Source organism: Eurosta solidaginis, chromosome 2 (genome assembly GCF_040869045.1).
Source record: "Eurosta solidaginis isolate ZX-2024a chromosome 2, ASM4086904v1, whole genome shotgun sequence".
In the NCBI taxonomy this organism is placed as follows: Eukaryota; Metazoa; Arthropoda; class Insecta; order Diptera; family Tephritidae; genus Eurosta; species Eurosta solidaginis.
Genome location: NC_090320.1, coordinates 293,322,429 through 293,342,606, shown reverse-complemented (window position 1 = coordinate 293,342,606; position 20,178 = coordinate 293,322,429). Strand labels below are relative to the sequence as shown.

The 20,178-nt window shown below is 34.9% G+C and overlaps 1 protein-coding gene across 5 annotated transcripts in view; it reads left to right on the top strand.

Moving 5' to 3' along the window:
* Positions 1-20,178, top strand: part of for (cGMP-dependent protein kinase for) — a 319,267-nt gene that overhangs the window by 110,257 nt on the left and 188,832 nt on the right. The window lies entirely within an intron of this gene.

The following is a 20,178-nucleotide window of genomic DNA, read 5'->3' as shown; positions in this document are numbered from 1 at the left end:
ATCCCAAAAAAGTGCTGAAAAAAACTCTTCTAAAAAACAAAAATTTTAACTTTAACAAAAATAAAGTTCGTAAAATTTAGTGAGTTTAAGAAGTGTTACACAATAATTTCTTTTATTAAATTATTTTATTTTTATTATGATGTAAAGCTGAAAGGAATTAAACATACTCGATGATATATTTATTTCGATAAGCTCTCCTCAGATATCATTGAATTTTTAAATTATAATCGAAATTAGATTCGAACTCGAATCCTCAAACGTCCTACCGTTTGGCTATGACTGTGTCTTCATGTATGTGGCTGAACTTCAGTTTTTCCCGTTTGTTGTTTTTGTTATTTTAATTTTATTTTATTTGCTTGGTGGAGTATAGCTGAACCATTCTGGTTCTTTGGATGTTGTTTTGGCGCGACAATAACCCAAGACGTGAAGAGCTAATCACGCTACACTCCGAAAATTGTTAAAACTGCACATCTTCTATGTGTATCATATGTGTTTTCTTATTTGATTTTGTTTTTATTTGATTAGAAGAAAGAAACTTTAAGCCAACTGCCGTAGCTGGTGGTATGGTCATATTTCGAGGTTTGCTATGCTCCAAAGCTCGTCTACAACCTTTCTAAAACGTTTTATATTAAAAAACCCAGCTATCTCCAAACTTGTTTGAAGAGCTTTCTACCTCAGAATTTTGTTTTCAAAAATGTCCTAGCGGATCTAAATTCAAACAATTTTAACGCGGGAATACGCATTTATGAAAACATGCTGAGATATGTGATTCTTTACCCAAGTTCTGAGAAGGGGCATTCGTGAAAAAAACCTTAATATAGGGGGTTTCAAGCTGGCCGCCGAAACATTCCTCTTATTCATCGATATTCTGCTGTGTGAATTCTTGTCATGCAATTCGTCTCCGCGGAAACTACTCATTGACATAAGTCATAGTACCTAGTCAACTAACGTCTGTCGGTTCCATGCCCCCTGTAGCCGACGCTGAATAGCATAACTGCCTATGTCAAGCTTTCTACTGTTTTATGTTTATTAACGTCAATGAATATAAACTTAATATTAATACCTCTGGGATTTTTTGTTCGCAAATACTGCTTGAAAATAGCACTTTCACTTGAAATTATTCTAAGATTTCTGGTTTCAACTCTCCTATTTTGCTAGTATCTACAGGATTTGCAATTATTTTCATACACCACACTAATAGATTTAAATTTAGCTAATTCAAAATCTGAACTTTGGATGGTATGAGTATGCCCGGGCTTTCTATTTCAATATTTATCGAAATGTATATTCGGTGTGAATATACTCCTGCTAATCAGTACGAAAAGGTTTTGCAAATAACAAAAGGTATGGGAAAAGCAGTCAGTTTTTCAAGGAGTACTTGTTTACCTTCTTTTTACAGTACCAGACTCTCAGTTCACTCTATACCAACCAACCTCGATGTTAGGATTACTGACCCGAAAATCTGAAGAAGTTCTCGGATTAGACACACTCGTTAAACTGGATGTTGTCAAGAGTGGTGCAAAGATTTCCTGTCCTATTCCACTAGTGTTTTTGAACCTGTCTATGAAAACTGCAATATCGCCACCTCTGAGCAAGTTCTACCATTTTTTTTTCGGCCGTCTACCGATTATTTTGATAGTGTCTGCTGATTTGCGTACCTGTACATGAAAAAATCGACAGAAGTTACTTGCAAAATTGACTCTAATCTGGCTGTCTATCCATTCATATGCGACATAACTTTTTTAGATAGAAAAATTTTGTAGTTTTCATGCATAAAAAGTGAGCGTAGTTAGCCATAACCATATAAATAATATCGAATGCTGTCTTGGGACAAATATAGCAACATTTCGTTTCGATATAGGAGTTGGCATTCTCTTTTTGCGAAAATATTAATATTTTGAATAAAAATTGTTTACAATAAAGCACTCGTTTGTACTCGTTTGTCTCTTGCTCTCTACTCAGCCTCCAGTTCAACTTTAGAGGCCACAAAACACACATAGTTACAGAGTTTCTAAATTTTTTATTTGTTTAAAGAATTTAAAAAATTATCTGACACATTGTTTAACCGCAACCGAGCACAAATCCAAACAACCCACAGTGGATTTAGGGGCGTATAAAATTTCGGCATAGACATGCCTTTCACAAGAGGCGACCAAAAACCCATAGGATTTAAGGTTCCAGTGGCCAAATCAAATCGTTCCAGAGATGCTCGGGCTAGTCCTTAGCGTATTGGATTAATATCCGGCAAAGAACCACAATAATCGATAATACTTGCTAAAACCTTCACTACAAAATGAAGAATAAGAGTACGAATTCAAACATCAATTATTTATTTGTTAAATACAAATGCTTAGTAAAACTTTACCGCAAGAAACCAGCACCAATTAAAAAATTAACAAGTGCCCACGAAAAGGAATTTAATACTTTAATAGATGAAAATTTTGAGTTATGGCCAGAAAAATGTACGAAGAAAATAACGAGGCAGCAAATCAAAAAATTAGCCAACAATTTACGCGTTGCTACGATCATGCGATCAATAATCATAAATCAAAATCTTCAAACACCAGTTGTTGGACAAGCAAAAGTGGCAAAAAAGGAGTAAATAACTGACTAAGAGCTATACGATCAGAAGAGAGAGTCCCGCCTTTGCAGTCAAGCAACACTGACGAGAACAAGAAATAGATATTTAACAAGAAGCCACAGTAATTTAGTCGAGGAATTTTGTTTAACACACAAGGGATTAAAGTGAATTAAAATACTTTTTATTTGACACTTTAAGAAACCGACTAGCTAGAAAGGTGATTATAATTCTTATTGAGTACGTTACGATGAAATGGCAAAAGCGATTGACTGCCTCCAATGATACGTCACCGCATTTTTTTGCTCCTTACAAGTCACCTTAGTTGCCAATTATTCATTTAAAAATGTACATATTTTAACTTTATATCTTTATCGTGTCTTATTTTCAATTTATTTACAAATTTTTTTTATAAATGACATTTGGTAGCTAGCTATGAATTTGTTTGGCAAATGTGTTGACAGCTGGACAGCTTTGATTAGTTAAGACGGTAAGACAAAAAAGATATGGAATGCGTACATGTGTAGGAGTGTGTTTCAGATGATAAAACAAGTAAGGACGGGACTGTCTTCGGCTGTGCCGAAGACTTCAAACCTTTCTTGAATGGGGCGGAACAATAATTTTATCCCGTTCGTAATCTCCAAATATTGCGTGTATAAGATAAGAAATATATAGTGAAGAGATGTAAATACCTAAACGATTTTAAGATAAATATAAAAAAATGGCAAAAAACCCCCTTATCTGAACGATCGGTTGTATGGGATATATATTATATATAGCTCCGATCGAAATGGTTTTTACAGGAAATCTTCTATGATATATTAGAATATATATCACCAAGGTGTACGTTTTTATATTGGAAACTAAGGGAGAATGGCCAAAAATATTTCTATCTGAACGGTCGGTTGTATGGGATATATACTATATATAGCTCCGATCAAAGTGATTTTTTTCAGAAAATCTTCTATGATATATTAGAATATATATCACCAAGGTGTACGTTTTTATATTGGAAACTAAGGGAGAATGGCCAAAAATATTTCTATCTGAACGATCGGTTGTATGAGATGGGTATATCCTATATATATATCGCTCCGATCAAAGTGATTTTTTCAGAAAATCTTCTATGATATATTAGAATAAATATCACCAAGTTTAACGTTTTTATATTGGAAACCAAGGGAGAAATGGCCAAAAATGTTTCTATCTGAACGATCGTTTGTATGGGATATATATTATATATAGCTCCGATCGAAATGATTTTTTCATGAAATCTTCTATGATATATGAGAATAAATATCACCAAGTTTAACGTTTTTATATTGGAAATTAAGGGAGAAATTCCCAAAAATATTTCTATCTGAACGGTCGGTTGTATGGGATATATACTATATATAGCTCCGATCAAAGTGATTTTTTTCAGAAAATCTTCTATGATATATTAGAATATATATCACCAAGGTGTACGTTTTTATATTGGAAACTAAGGGAGAATGGCCAAAAATATTTCTATCTGAACGATCGGTTGTATGAGATGGGTATATCCTATATATATATCGCTCCGATCAAAGTGATTTTTTCAGAAAATCTTCTATGATATATTAGAATAAATATCACCAAGTTTAACGTTTTTATATTGGAAATTAAGGGAGAAATGGCTAAAAATGTTTCTATCTGAACGATCGGTTGTATGGGATATATATTATATATAGTTCCGATCGAAATGATTTTTTCAAGAAATCTATGGTATATTAGAATAAATATCACCAAGTTTAACGTTTTTTTATTGGAAATTAAGGGAGAAATTCCCAAAAATCTTTCTATCTGTACGATCGGTTGTATGGGATATATACTATATGTAGCTCCGATCAAAGTGATTTTTTTCATAAAATCTTATATGATATATTAAAATATATCACTGAGTTTCACGTTTATACTTTCTAAATTAAGGGAGAAATGGCCAAAAATCTTTCTATCTGAACTATCGGTTGTATGGGATATATATTATATATAGCACCGATTGAAATGATTTTTTCATGAAATCTTCTATGATATATTAGAATAAATATCACCAAGTTTAACGTTTTTTTTTATTGGAAATTAAGGGAGAAATTCCCAAAAATCTTTCTATCTGTACGATCGGTTGTATGGGATATATACTATATGTAGCTCCGATCAAAGTGATTTGTTCCGGATATCTTCTATGATATATTAGAATATATATCACCGAGTTTCACGTTTATACTTTCTAAATTGCGGCAGGAATGACGAAAATCGTATTATCTGCACGATCGGTTGTATGGGAGATATATGTATGTTATAGTGGTCGGATCCTACTGGATCCGACAAATGTCTAATATAATACAAAAATACATCCTTGTGCTAAATTTCATTGAGATATCTCAAAATTTGAGGGACTAGTTTGCGTTCAAACAGACAGACGGACGGACAGACGGACATGGCTATATCAACTCAGTTCGTCGCTGTGATCAATGCGGTATACTTGATGGTGAGTCTATCTTCTATATTTCTCAACGTTACAAACATCGGACCAAAGTTAATATACCATTTCATGTTCATGAAAGGTATAAAAAAGTTTGCAAGGTGCAAGAAGGGACCATGAATTTGCTGGAACTTCCTATGGCTTTCATCCGTTCACTAAAAATTTTTAGTACATCTGTCATCTGATTGCTACACTCAGAGAGAAAAGGCGCTCTATTAAGCAGCAGTAGCATGCTCTCTAATTTACATATTCTTCTTCTATGCTTAAGAGATCTTGAAAAATCACCATCAGTTCTCCTTTAAGCATCTAAAAGGGTGGTGATATTCCTTTTTAAATGTAAATAGAAATATTTGTGTGAATTGATAAGTTTCGTGGTCACTCAAAGTCACCCAAAATGCGTTCCTTTAGTTGACCAAGTGTTCTGGGCGATTTCTGAAAATTATTATTTCGGGATTTGACAGCCCTTTGTGAGTAACAGAGACAAAAAGTCAAATAACCCGTTAAAATCTTTCCACGGCGGAATCCTACGGATGCTTTGCGAACAAGTTCGCATGGATTTGTTTGAATTGAAAAAATATACACATCAAATTCATATTTTGTTGATTTTAAAGCTTAATCTGTGTTGTCGAAAATCGATTGGTTCCTCCGCTAAATCATGATAAAAAAAATGGAGGTATTTCCATTTAGTGTGACGTTAGCCACTTGACTTATGCGGGAACAATGACAATTTCACCAAATAGGTTTCGCGTGACTTTTTTAATTCTATATTCTACAGAATTTTAGATGTTTGTTTCCCAATTTTTACTGGAAAACTTTTCATGGCAAAAATTTACTCGGATGCCCTCTGACCAACTGACTCCTACTCCGTATTCAATCACTTTTTCTAAAAAGTTTTCATATTTAATGTTGCAAGTCACAGAATACGCAGATCTATGTCATGGCAGACAAGCACATTATTCCTCCATACGTATAGTGTAAACGGATGTACATATGTTTAGTAGAGCCCCAAAAATTCTAGGCTTTTGATCGATGTAAATTCCCTCAGATCAATCGGTGCTTACCATCGTTTCTCTCGTTAACATCCACGGCGTATTTGCTATTGGCTCACTATTTGCGGGGACAAAAACAAAACATTTGTTTTTGAAACTGTTGTAAAAACGTTGGCGATAACAGTTTTTTGCAAAAAAAAAAAAATATTTTTTGGGATTTGGGGGTGTGTTTTGGTCGAAAAATTTACCCTTTTCGCCTTTTTTTCCGCAGGTTCGAAAATTATTTTTTGGGTATGCGTAGTGGAACTTTTTCTTCATGAGCCCAAATCCTATCGAAAAATCGATGGCGCGATATCGGTTAATAAATCGACCCAGTCGAATATGTATGCATGTATACGCTTAAATATACGTGTATATACAAATGCATATAAATATCTAAAAGATGGTAATTTTGATTTTGAGAATTCGTTCATTTTAGTATGGGGGCCCGGATTTTCTCTCGGCGCCCCTGTCGTAGCTACCTACAACTATCTACGGTTTGAAACCCCACCGATCGTTTGAACTGCTCACTGCATTACGGCTCACCCATTTTGCTGGTAGTTTACGGTATCTGTCAACCAATTCACACATTTTTCCGGCCCTTTGGCCACCCCTCTACCGATTCCAACGGTAGCTTGAATACTGACAACGAATTAAGAGCAGCGAAAAGCCGCACTTAGAGAGTGCCCCCGCTATACCCTGCGTACCGGCACCATGGGTTACACTGAGCCTGACGCTGTCTTCCTTTTTGTGATATAATGAGGGAAGGGAGAAAAAATTTACACCAGGGCGAGAAGTATGGTTACGAAGAGCTTAAGGGGATAGCTGAAAGTAATAGTGCCCAAAATTTTTGCTGTTGTCCCAGGAAGAACTCCTTATTGCTAAACAGCGAGGGCTAAGTAAAATACGAGATCCCAGATAGGTTCCACCAACAGAATCTTCTGGAGCTCCGATGTAGTCTGAAGTGTAGATAAAATGTGGTGGTATTAGACGCGAATAGTGAAACCTGCTAATCTTCCCATATTGCGTTTAGCTGCTTAGTAAATGCTGTGAAATTAAGTACAACAAAAATTTGCTTGCTTAAATTTCTTCAAGCTTTGCCAAGGTCATTGCGCGAAAATTTTGTAAACTACACATTCCCGTTTTTATTTTTCTGCATTTCTTTTGTATTTATTTAGTTTTATACCCATTTGCTCTAATGTAGACATAAAAAATACTATTTTTTATGGATGTTTCACTATACAATTTAGTAAAAGGGAAAGCAGGTACATTTGCCTGTCTCCCAAATAAAAAAAGGCATTCTCTTGTATTTAATTACCCTTATAAAAGGCTATAACTAAAAATAATCAGTTCTCGTTGATTTTCACTCGTACTATACCCCGACACAATTTCACTAGATAATATTTTGGCAGCTCAAGAAACAATTGCCCTTATTTATTTTGCATGGCCTACCATTCAAATTTTGCACAATTCACCAAATCAAACATTTATTTGGTACAGAGGCGAATGCAGCACCAGGTAGTGTTATCCCAACAACTGACTGTTTCTTCTTGATTATTTTCCATACAACGCCGTGTACTACAACATGTCAGATGTCAGTTAATTGGAGTCAATGAAAATTTTCTTCTGCACGGCGAATTCGTTGAATTCGCTTTGCCACCACCTGGTAGAGATGGCCATGCAGCGACATCTATTTTTTAAAAAGTAGGGTTTTTTAAAGGCAGTGCTGCCAAACCAAGACAATAAATTAACAAACTATCTGTTATCTGGATTTATCTAATCTAATCTGGTTTGTTATATTTACATGCAAAATAATATATTTGGCTCAGGATCTTTGCGACCCGATGATGCCTAATAAAAAGTTGCTCTCACCTCTCTTAATAGTTAATGTGGTATGTTTCCAATATATTAATTTTAGTATTACACTCAGCCGGTTATTTCGCTTCTGTGGCTGAACAAGTTTAGGTCTCGACCACTGCCATCAAAACTCGTCAAAAAATTAACAGGATTTGCTTGGTTTCGTTGGGCCACTTGAGGGTAATGCGCTGCCACAACGTTCGAGAAAAGAAAAAAATACTTCAAACCCTGTAGGAATTTCATGGTATTTTTTGTAATTAGGATGTGGAAATTAAGGATTTTTTTTAATTTCTGTGAGTAATTTTAAAGAGTTAATTTAGCATCACTGGAACGCCCATCTTTTGATATCGAAAGTTTCGAATGAAAGAAAATTTGGAAAATTTATTAAGAATACTAAATAACTGATAAAATTTTGCTTATAAATTTTTCCTGCGCTGAAATAATTTTTTTTTTTTTGTGAATTTGAAAAATGGATGTGGCGCTGTCAATATTTAGGGACGTGACAGTAGGCGTGTCATCGCCTACTTTTCCATAGATTAATTTCGTAATTTTCACGAATAAAAATATTTTAATGGAAATGGGTAAACATACACAGGCGCAAAATTTGATATCTTAGCCACCACATTGACCAAATTTTTAATATTTTATATGTCAAAGAAGTAACATTTTTTTATTTATCTGCAATTGGGTATATAATATGCGCTTCCATCCGAGCAAAGACTTCTCAACGTGTCTTTACATATGTATTTTCGTTTACGTGTCTTTAAATATTTTTGTTTTGCAATTCCCTTTAGTTGTGCATTTGATCTGGTGTGAATACCAATTGAAGTGAAACAGACAAATTCATTTGTCGTAATTATCTTTTCTTTGTTATTTTCTAAGTTCTGTCAATTTAATGCAAACATAAATAAAACGCAGAATTAAATGAAATTTATGGGAAATTTGGTGTGCGTTTTCACTCTAACGTATGTGTGTGTGTATGTATGTATTTCTTCATATATTGTTGATTAAGTTTATTAATTAAACTTGAGGTGATGTTATGGGATAAATTGTGTTTTAAACTAAGTGCAAATAAACAAATTAATTAATTTATCATTTTTATTTATACGCTCGTTAATAATATGCTACTTTAGGCGTCTTACTCGACTTTGATGTGCTGCCGATAAAGAAATAAAACATTATTACGAATTATTAAGTCATTATTCTCAAAATTAAACCAAAATGATTTCAACATTTTGCCTATACCTACATATATGACACTACTTTATTTTGTCTTGGAATCCCAGCTAGAAAAACTGACGAAACTTTATCGGAACTTCAAAATACAAGAAAAACTTTCTACCATGGGAAAGCGAGACCACTATTTCCTTAAAATTAGTGACTTTGACTTTTTTTTTGTTTATGTTTAAAATTTTATTTTTACATTAACATTTTTAACATTAGAAACAATGCAAATAGCACTGGAAAATTATTTCGGTCTCTGATTGTTCACTTCTTTCACAAGAAAGTTGATTTTGGTAGTCTTTATGCACAAAGTTTTGAAACTAAAAACTAATTTTTCAATTGTGAGAAAAAATAAAAAAAAAACGGCGGAATGTCAAACAAACCTATTGAAATACAAACTGGCTCGTTTGTTTCATGGCGGAACGATACAAGGTGGCAGCACCGGGCAGCTGATTATAAACTTTTTTTATTTGATTTGATACATCAACTTCCAGCGCAGTACGATTTTGACATTTGTCCATCGAATTTACAAAAACAAAGTACATGCAAACTTTATCTATGTTTGTAGGTATCTCACCATGCTGCCACCTTGTATCGTTCCGCCATGGTTTGTTTTTAATGAACTAGGTTGTATTTCGTTAGTTTTTTGATATATGTGACCCGGTCTATTAAAAGGTGTCTTATGACTCAAAAAAATTTTTCCACGTTTTTTCTGGTTTCGATAGTTTTTGAGACGCTCTTTCACGTGCTGAAAACTAGAAAGTCCGAAATTGCTTAGAAGTGTACTAAAAATGGAGAGAAAGAAGAGCACAAATGAAAGACGATGAAGCCTTTGGTTCCTTCGATGCCACTTTGGTGGCTGGTGAAGCATACTCAGATTTTTTTGATAGCATTTTTTCGATGCCAATGGAGCCAAAATATCGGTCAGAAACTGGTTTGTGCTTTGCCTTTTGGGCATGATTGTTCATAATGCAAAAGAAAAACTACTAAGAAATTGAAGAAATGCATTGTTTATCTTTAACAGCTGTTTCTAGCAATTTCTTTTTTGAGTCATAAGCCACCTTTTCATAGACCGGGTCACCTATAGTTTACACACTTACGCCAGCGCTGAAATCGTATTAGGGGGGAGGGCGACAAAGAATATAAGAGAAAATACAAGGCAAGTGTAGAGAAAATAAAGCAGTTTCATAAAGGTATTACAATGTTCACAAAATATAATATAACTGCCAAAGAATGTAAAATGGTCCCACAACACTACTGAAAATTATTCGACACCAATACCTATAAATAATCACGATTCATGAAGTAGATACTACCAAAACTCTCAAAAATTCTAGAGTGTGAAATTTTTCAGGATTAAAAAACTTGCCGGTTTCAAAAAGATTTAGATTTCAAAAAAGATGCTACAAAAGTAACCGGTTCCAAAAAGTTACTGGTACTGAAAAAGTATCCGGTTCTGAAAAGTTCAGATTTTAAAATAAGTAATCAGTTAAAAAGTTAAGATTCTGAAAACTGTTACCAGTGATAAAAAGAAGTAACTTCCTACAAAGGTTGAAGTTTTCAAAACATTAGCGGTCCAAAAAAAGGAGCTAGTTCTAAAACAATAAAAGGAAAGTAGTTCCCAAAAAAGCGTGTAAAAAGTTAACGGTTTCAGGAAAGCATTCCGTTTCAAAAATTTAACTGAATACAAAAAAAATTTAATAAAATAAAACAGCGACAACAAAGAACTAAACGGTTGCAAAAAAAGAACCACTTCCGGAAAAGAAGCAAGTTCCAAAGAAATAACCAGTAACCGTTTCAAAAAGAAACCGGTCCCAAGAAAGCACCAAACTCCGAAGAGTTAACGATTCCAAAAAGTTAAAGTTGTAATATAAATAATCGGTTAAAAGGCTTAGGAAGGTATTAAAGAGTATTTTAAGAGGGAGTGGGCCATAGTTCTATAGATGGACGCCATTTAGGGATATCGCCATAAAGGTGGACCAGGGGTGACTCTAGAATTTGATTGTACGATATGGGTATCAAATTAAAGGTATTAATGAGGGTTTTAAAAGGGAGTGGCCCTTAGTTGTATATGTGAAGGCGTTTTTGAGTTATCGAGCAAAATGTGTATCAGGGTGACCGAGAACATCACCTGTCAGGTACCGCTAATTTATTTATATATGTAATACCGCGAACAGTATTCCTGCCAAGATTCCAAGGGCTTTTGATTTCGCCCTGCAGAACTTTTTCATTTTCTTCTACTTAATATAGTAGGTTTCACACCCATTTTACAAAGTTTTTTTATAAATTTATATTTTGCGTCAATAACCCAATCCAATTACCATGTTTCATTCCTTTTTTCGTATTTGGTATAGAATTATGGCATTTTTTTATTTTTCGTAATTTTCGATATCGAAAAAGTGGGCGTGGTCATAGTCGGATTTCGGTCTTTTATACCAATCCAAAGTGAGTTCAGGTAAGTGCGTGAACTGAGTTTAGTAAAGATATATCGATTTTTGCTCAAGTTATCGTGTTAAGGGCCGAGCGGGAGGACAGACGGTCTACTGTGTATAAAAACTGGGCGTGGCTTCAACCGATTTCGCCCTTTTTCACAGAAAACAGTTATCGTCCTAGACAAATGAAATGAAAAAGGGCGGAGCCACGGCCATTTTGAAATTTTTTTTATTTTGTTGCACCATATTATTACTGGAGTTGAATGTTGACATAATTTACTTATATATTGTAAATATATAAAATTTTTTGTTAAAATTTGATTAAAAAAAATTTTTTTTTTAAGTGGACGTGGTCGATCTCCGATTTAGCAAATTTGTATTAAGCATACATATAGTAATAGGAGTAACGTTCCTGCCAAATTTCATCATGATATCTTCAACGACTGCGAAATTACAGCTTGCAAAACTTTTAAATTCCTTCTTTTAAAAGTAGGCAGTGCCACGCCCATTGTCCAAAATTTTACTAATTTTCTATTCTGCGTCATAAGTTCAACTCACATACCAAGTTTCATCGCTTTATCCGTCTTTGGTAATGAATTATCGCACTTTTTCGGTTTTTCGAAATTTTCGATATCGAAAAAGTGGGCATGGTTATAGTCCGATATCGTTCATTTTAAATAGCGATCTGAGATGAGTGCCCAAGAACCTACATACCAAATTTCATCAAGATTGCTCAAAATTTACTCAAGTTATCGTGTTAAATGGCAGACGGACGGACGGACATGGCTCAATCAAATTTTTAATCGATACTGATGATTTTGATATATGGAAGTCTATATCTATCGATTCCTTTATACATGTACAACCAACCGTTATCCAATCAAAGTTAATGAGCTATGCTCAACTGAGTATAAAAAGTGACTGATAACAAAAAGTTGTGCCTTTCAAAACGTTACCTGTTCCAAAAAAGTATATGATTCCAGAAAGGTATCTGCTTCCAAAAAGTAACCGATTCCAAAAAAGTAACCGGTTTCAAAAAGTAGGCGTCCCAAAAGACTAACCTGTTAAAAAGATAAATTCGAATTTTAGCCTAATTTTAGCTGGTTGAAGTTCGCAGTTTCAAAAATGACAAGAAACGAAAGTGTTTAGATCCAGAAAAAACTTAGTAGTTGTACAAACGGTCCTCAAAAAGTGTATCGAAGCGACACCAAAACGCTATTAGTAATGTACACAACTTTTTGGAGAATATTATTATAAAATAGTGGGCCGCTGGCTTCCACGGCTGCCAATATAAATACAATCTACTTAATGAAGCGAGAATCATTTAAAGAGAGAAGTGCCTAGTGGCAACCCGTTTTTTCTTCATAGCGCTCTATATCTGTCAGCCTACTATTTTCTCCTTGCTGAAAGCAAGATGCACGTAGCATTCAAATGCAGAGCTACTCGACCTACAACAGCAACTAACACGCCACTGCGCCTGGGAGAACAAGGTTCATAAGGTTCATAAGTATATAGGCTTACGAAAAAGCCTCTGACTCTTAGAGGAGCCACAGCTCCAACTCAGCAAAGGGTTAATGAGTAATGCATCTGTTTTTTCCGCAATTTCATGAGACCGAATTCTGATATAGAACGAATTTCTAAACATACGCTTATTACAATACCCTCCGCAGAGAGAGGAAATGTGACAGGAATATGTAGTTGTTATTGTCTAGTCATGCAGCGTCGACCTTGAAATCATCACATCTCAAGTGTCAACATAGGTCTTCGGCGGATACTAGTTTCTTCGCATGGAACCCTCGTTAGCTTCATTAAAGCTTAATGGGAAGGCTTTCTGAATTTTACAGAGAGCTCTTTTACTGGCATTAAGAGCCAGAATGTTGAGAATCCATCAACTTTTTGGCATTGACGCTACCTTTGGCTTACCTTACCTAATAACAGTATTTTCAGTGTGAATAAAAATAGACTGGTACATAATTACAAGAAGGCTAAAAAGGAATACCGGCGACCGCCGTGGTGTAGTGTTAACGTGCACTGCCTAGGCAAAGCAACATTAAAATTTTAGAAACAAGGTTTTTCAATTAGAAAAAAGTTTTCCTAAGCGCTCCCAGTGTATGTCTGTCATGCAAAGTGTCTCAGGGAAAACTCAGCAGCCTTGCAGATCCCGTTCGGAGTGGGCATAAAACATGTAGGTCCCGACCCGCCAATTTGTAGGAAAAATGGAGCACGACGCGAATTGGAAGAGAAGCTCGGACTAAAATCTCTTCGGAGGTTATCGCGCCTTACTTTCCTTTTTCTAAATAAGAATACCACCCAAGAACTAGCTAAAAAAGGCGCATCCTTGAAGCTTGCACCGTAAACATCCCAATTAGATTCGGCGAGATTAAGAGAAGGCGAGAGGTGCATATGATCAACCAAGCGGGAAAGGCGTGGGTTCAAGCGCGGGACCGTCAAGTGTCGAAGATTATGTGTAGGTCTTAGATTAACAAAGTTGCTTTTATCTTTAAAAAGAGAGGAATGTAGACTCATGATGAGTATTCTGACTGGACACTGACTTCTGGCGTCACATGCCTTTAAATTAGGCTTTGGTTAGTGATAGCAGATGTAGGAAGTGCGGGTTGGAGGAGGAAACGATAGTGCACGTTTTGTGCTCATGCCCTGCGCTTGTCAGGCTAAGACTCCAGCTATTAGTAGTGATAAGCTGTCAGAACTAGAAACAGCAAGGGACTTAAGTCCTAGAAAGCTTCTAGTATTTGTCAAGAGTACGAAGTTAGTTTATAACATAGGTCCTGGCTTTTGGTAGGGTTCTTCAGGTTGGTCGTTAAAATAAACTTCTGGTAACACTACAGACCCCCTCAGTCTGTGTGAGGTCCTCATGAACCGAACAAATTCAACATAACCTAACCACCCAACAACCTACAATCTCAACACACAGCACAGTTCCTTTTACACAGAAAAAAAACGAGACTGCAAATAAACACGAAATTATTTCTTATTAAATTTTTTTATTAAAACATTGGCAAAACAATGCAGAAATAATATTCAAATTAAACCGCAATCATCTAATACATATCTCCAAAAATCATTTTGATATTATTCCGAAATAATATCGTAGAAGATTTGAAAGCACGAAATGACTTGGCCTCGACCCAAATGAGCTCCCCGCCTTGTTCCAAAAAACATGTGACTATTTCTGATATGGGCTCGATTTTGTTCGAAAAAGATTTCGAACAATGCGTGCAAGCCAGTGGAACCTTTTTTTGTGTTTGGCTGTAGAATTCCCAACAAGGTGTTTGACATGTACATATGTATGTATGGGTGTGTTCATGAATTCTTCGTGTGCAAATATCTTTGTTTAGATGTATTCAGATAATATCTCACTAAATATCTTGAATAAATAATTGTTCAAACGAACAAAAAGGTCATACCGCACATGTGTTTCTTATTTTGTTTATGTTGATTACATATATGCATATATACTCTGTGTACGTAAACAAAGCTAATACATACATACATAAATAAGCAGTGCAAGAAAACTTTATTTACATGAAATGTCTTTTCGCTTTTCAACTAGTGAAAATTATTGATTTAACTTTATGACCGATTTACGATCAAATTCCACGGGTTGTTGTGTAGCACTTGAAGGTTTATAGATAACAAACGTATCTAATGATACACGCTCATATATGGGCAATTCTTTCGCGAACCGCATACCTACAAAACTTGACATTTAATAAAAAGTTTTTATACTCAGTTGAGCAGAGCTCACACTCATCTCAGATCGCTATTTAAAATGAACGATATCGGACTATAACCACGCCCACTTTTTCGATATCGAAAATTTCGAAAAACCGAAAAAGTGCAATAATTCATTACCAAAGACAGATAAAGCGACGAAATTTGGTAGGTGAGTTGAACTTATGACGCAGAATAGAAAATTAGTAAAATTTTGGACAATGGGCGTGGCACCGCCCACTTTTAAAAGAAGGTAATTTAAAAGTTTTGCAAGCTGTAATTTGGCAGTCGTTGAAGATATCATGATGAAATTTCGCAGGAACGTTACTCCTATTACTATATGTACGCTTAATAAAAATTAGCAAAATCGGAGAAGGATCACGCCCACTTTTAAAAAAAAATTTTCTTAAAGTAAAATTTTAACAAAAAATATAATATCTTTACAGCATATAAGTAAATTATGTCAACATTCAACTCCAGTAATGATATGGTGCAACAAAATACAAAAATAAAAGGAAATTTCAAAATGGGCGTGGCTCCGCCCTTTTTCATTTAATTTGTCTAGGATACTTTTAGTGCCATAAGTCGAACAAAAATTTACCAATCCTTTTGAAATTTGGTAGGGGCATAGATTTTATGACGTTAACTGTTTTCTGTGAAAATGGGCGAAATCGGTTGAAGCACGCCCAGTTTTTATATATGTACAGTCGTCCGTGTGTCCTTCCGCATGGCCGTTAACACGATAACTACAGCAAAAATCGACATATCTTTACTGAACTTAGTTCACGTACTTATCTGAACGCACTTTATCTTGGTATAAAAAATGAACGAAATCCGACTATGACCACGCCCACGTTTTCGATATCGAAAATTACGAAAAAATTAAAAAAATGCCATAAATCTATACCAAATATGAAAAAAGGCATGAAACATGGTAATTGGATTGGTTTATTGACACGAAATATAACTTTGAGAAAAACTTTGTAAAATGGTTGTGACACCTACCATATTAAGTAGAAGAAAAGGAAAAAGTTCTGCAGGGCGAAATAAAAAACCCTTGAAATCTTTGCAGGTATTACATATATAAATAAATTAGCGGTATCCAACAGATGATGTTCTGGGTCGCCTTGGTCCACATTTTGGTCGATATCTGGTAAACGCCTTCACATATACAACTACCACCACTCTCTAATACCTTTAATTTGATACCAATATCGTCCACCTATAGAACTAAGGCCCACGCCTTTTTAAAACACTCATTAACACCTTTCATTTGATACACATGTCATACAAACACATTCCAGGGTTTCCCTCGGTTCATTTTCCTACATGGTGATTTTCCCTTATTTTGTCTCCAAAGCTCTCAACTGAGTATGAAATGTTCGGTTACACCCGAACTTAACCTTCCTTACTTGTTATTTGTAAAATTTACTCGAATTTTCGAGTTTTTTCGAAAACGATTTAGAAATTAGTTTGCACAGTTTCACCCACAATATTTATCGAAGTTGTTTCCTAAAATATTGAAAATAAGTGAATGGATATTAATTGCTTCTGCTAATTTTGTTCGGTTTCGGCTACGGTTCCCGTTTCCCGTAGATGCCTCTATCCATCAACCCAATTGAATTCGCCGCTGCAGTTGTTTGCAATCTGTTTCAAACTTTTGCCATTTGGTTGGTATCGCTTTTATACACGTACATATATGCAAATAAATGATGACGATTTCCAGAATTTTTGCTCCCCGTGATTTTGAGGATTTGAAAGTTCAATACCGGGATTGTCCCAAAATTTAACCTGTGAAGATTTCTTTTTTTCGACAAGAATTGAAATACATTGACGAATTTGTCAAACTCAGTCAATTTCATAGACGATTTCGCAGAAGCAAAAAAAGATTTTCTAAAAGCCCGATTTTGAAGAGTGGGAGTATTACTCTCAGGAAAAATAATAATCTTTAAAAAAAATTTATAAGCGGCATGATCTCAGATGTATTTAACGCAAAAGAGTTTGCTGTACTTTTAGGTTCGAATATCTCAAAATCTTGCAGTATCGGAATTGGTTTAACCCAGATTTGGGTTCTACACCTCGAAACCTTCAAGGAAGTACACCCTGTTTCTGGTCATAAAACTTTTTGGGACTTTTTTTTCTTCCAGTAATATAGCAGAAAAGGCGTTTGTGGCGCTTTTAGACACGAATATCTCAAAAAACTGAACCAATTCGGAAAATCTGACTTCAAATTAAGGCTCTGTGCAATTAAAACCCTTTGAAACCACGATCGGAACAAAAAATCTTGCCGCCAGTTTTTATTTGCTTTTCTCCCCTAGTGTAATGCTTATTTTGCTCTTAAAAGGCAGATATTTGTGGAACAAGATATTAAATTATTTAAATGGATATTAAAATACGTTTTTTAACAATCCCGAGATTAAAGTCAAAAACTCGGTACTTTTTGGACTTAAAAAAGAGCCGGTATCGTGGATTTGTCACTTCTAGTAAATATATACCATATGTTTTTAAGTCCAAGGTTAGGTTAGCTGTGCCCTCTTAGAAGTTTTTTAGCTATGCTTAATATCTGCTTCGAGATCTGCCACCTCTAGTAGCTGGAGCCTTGACCTCGCTAGCACAGGACACGAACACGAAACGTGCCCCAACGTTGCTTCCTGCAGCCCACACTACCTAAATTTGCTGCTGCTGACGAGTCCTACTTTAAATACATTTTTTTAGCCCAAAATTTGTGGAATCTTTTCAGGCTTGTTCAACAAAACTTGATTAACGACACTGGACTTAGAGCAATGTGTATTTAGGAGTGCCTCCGCTGCTGTTGTTGTTGTTGTAGCAGTGCTTCGCCCCATGCAATGGGTGCGACCGATCACAAATTGTTATCAATATCCTCTAACGGGAGTCCAAGGAAACTTGCAGTTTCAACAGGAGTGGACACAATGAGAGCGGTGTTAGAGTCGTTGGTTCCACATTACAATTAAAGAGATGGTTGTTGTCATGTGGGGACGCATTGCAAGGCGAACTCAACCAATTCGCCGTGCAGAAGAATGTCAATTCAAAAGAAAATTTTAATTGATTTCGATTAACTGGCACATTTTAGTACAATTCACTGTAGGGAAAATAATCATGAAAAAGCAATCAGCTGTTGGGATAACAAAAAAAAGTTTACAAGATAGAAAAAAACGCAACTGCACGCATGTGGTTACGTATTTTGTGCTTAAAATTGAATGATAAATAAATATTCGTGTATTTATTTATTATTTGTTTATTTACTTAACTGAAAAACATTTCGAGTTTGCTTGTTAACTGCTGAAAAAACATTTTTGTTTGGCCTTTGTTGCATATGTATATTTAGATATTTATCCTTTTGTTGAATATTCTATTTAAAATTTGCATGGTGACCATCTTCCATTTTTTGCGCTACTGTGAATGATTTTAGCAATGTAATTGGCATGGATGGTGCCTTCATCGAAAGAAACAGCGCTAGTAAAGCCAACAAAGCGTTTTTGTTGGTCTTGAATTAATAGACAATAGACATTCGGTAAAGTTGATCGCATTATGGTTGATTCAACCAATCAACCATACAGAAACGAACAACAGCGCTTACTTTGTTGTTTAACCATGGTGCCACAGAAATCTTTGTTACCTTAACAGCCCTAGCTATTTTTCTAATGTCGACGGAAATCTGTTTTAACAGTCTTCATTGGTATTCTTATGACCGTTTTTTCTTCGAACTTTAAAATTTATTTGCATTATTAACACATAATTTGTTCATAAAAAGTGTTTTTTTTTTTCGGAAATATAAATATTGAAACCATTGTTAATATTACGAAATTGCCTGACGATGAATTCGTGGCGGTTTTCGAAATGGTACCATCGCAATATGCCAGTAAATGTTTCTTACTTTCTTTTCAGTTTCTCTTAGAAAAACATAATAATTGAATATTCAGTTATTATGAATTCTTAATATATATATTGAAGTTCACTTGAGAAAAATCTCCTTCCGGTAACAGTAATAATTGAAAAGTTGACAGATCTATGACTTACGAATGATAACAATTTTTTGAAACAGTCAATTCAGAATCAACAATTTGTGCGAAGTTGATTCTACGGATATTTGCGATAAATAAAAACTGACAGAAGTTTCGGTTGAATAGATTCATAATTCGGTTGATTTTATAACCTTTTTTCTTCCAGTGTAGATGAATCCACCTTTCTGTTCAAAATACTAAGCAACATACAACATGGAATGGATTCTCATATGGCAATTGCCATTGCGAGCTAAGCCTTATTTAACCTTAGTAGTTTCTCTAACCAGATTTTTTCTCATGCCTCGATCTTAATATATATGACATGTATCAAAACTTATTGGTCATATAATCTCAGAACTGTATAAGCAAATTTTTAAATGTGCTCTGTGTGACCCTCTTAAACTCTGGAAGAGTTTTTTAAAATCGCTTTTCAAAAAGTCTTTTTGCCTTAGACCAATGATATTTGGTATTTGGAAATGAAGCAGTGTCAACCCCTTCCATTGACATACCATCAGATATTAATTCGCTTGCAGAGCATGTAGTTTGTGAAACCATGCACATACTATCCCTGTGATATTTTTACTTTCGAGCTCTTTCGATTATTTCGAGGTCGTGTTGAGATCATTTGGGGACCAGTTCGCACTTAATCCGAGATTGATTCAGTACTATTTCAGGTATATTTTCGGCTCGTTTCAGGACTACTTTTGGAACCATTGTGGGATAATTTTGGGAAATTTTTGGCACTGTTTCCAATTAAATAAATACGGAATATTTTTCTGTATAATACCTTTTGGTATACTTT